Below are 1,368 nucleotides of genomic sequence, written 5' to 3'. Positions count from 1 at the left end.
TGTGTGTGTGTGTGTGTGTGGCCAGCTCAGCCCACCAGGGGGCGGGTTTGGTTGGCATGTGGTGCTGGGGATCGAACCGCGGTCCCTGTGCTTTGCCAAGCTTGTTTCAAGTAGGTGCTTTAGACCACTGAGCCATCTCTCCAGCCCCTACACCTGTGTTTATATTTTACTATTTTGTGAGATATTTGACTAAAAAGTTCTATTAATTCTTAGCTAAAAGTTTTTGCTGGAAGGCAATTCTATGTTTAGGGAAAAATGCTTGAATATTGTCCTAACTGTTGATTTTAATTTCTTTCATTGCTATTTGAAGGGTATGCAATATTTAACAAAATATTTAAGTGTATATTATTGCTCTCCAATATAGTTCCAATTTTGTTAAGGTCAGTTTTTTTCAATACTTCTAGTACCTTTAATTCACCCCGTATTTGCAGAGAATTGCATTGTAAAAACAATGCTTTCCTCCTGATTGCCCCGGATAAACTTTGCATTACCTTTCAAAGGCTAACACAATGGGGACAGTGTTGTTCTCTTCTTTCTTTTTGTTTTTCTCTGGTGTGCATAGATTTCCATCTTTGTTTTCTGATACATTATTATTTATCCATGAATATTTCTCTTTCTTTATATTCTATGTGACTTCATTCATATACATATTTACTTTTAAGTTCAATTGCAGAGTACTGCCTTAGCCTCGCACAAATAAGGCCGTCATAAGAAGCACAAGTGGTACAACATCAAACTTAAGACGGCCAGAGGCTATAATGAACGAAGTGTGATCAAAAGTTACAGTGGATGTTAATTTTTTTGAAATTCACAATAAAAGATGCTTTGTGATTAATCTCCCCAGAAATGTTCCCTTCTCATTTAGAGACACCTATGACATCGTTCTTGCCACTTGCTGAGGCAATTTTGAAGGTCTTATTTCATGAGTGTCTTTGTAATATTTTTAAATGTGCTTGTCTTTCCAAGGTGTGATCAAATCATGCAGTAAGTGCTGCTGTTGTATGCCCCCCACAGGTCTGAAGAAGCTGACAGGGTGTCCTCATCAGCCTTAATCACTGGACCTTACACCATGCAACTTCTGGCTCTTTCCCATGTGAACTCTCAAGGAACAAGAATGGTGAGCATTTTGAGTAGATTCAAGGCCTTGAGGCAACCACAGCCATGAAACTACAGATATTCACAAAAGAATCCTTTCCGAACTGTTTTAAAAAGTAGCAAGAATGATCCGATGAGCATGCTCAGCGTGGGTGGTAGCTTTAAGGACACTCAAGGAAATATATCTTTTAGTCAAATAATTACTTTCTAAAAAGAATAATTATTGTTATTTTCTAATTTAAACATTCACAGTGTGTTGCAATGACAACTCAA

Source organism: Octodon degus, unplaced genomic scaffold (genome assembly GCF_000260255.1).
Source record: "Octodon degus isolate 3935 unplaced genomic scaffold, OctDeg1.0 scaffold00181, whole genome shotgun sequence".
Taxonomy (NCBI): Eukaryota; Metazoa; Chordata; class Mammalia; order Rodentia; family Octodontidae; genus Octodon; species Octodon degus.
Note: the sequence above shows the minus strand (reverse complement) of the source record.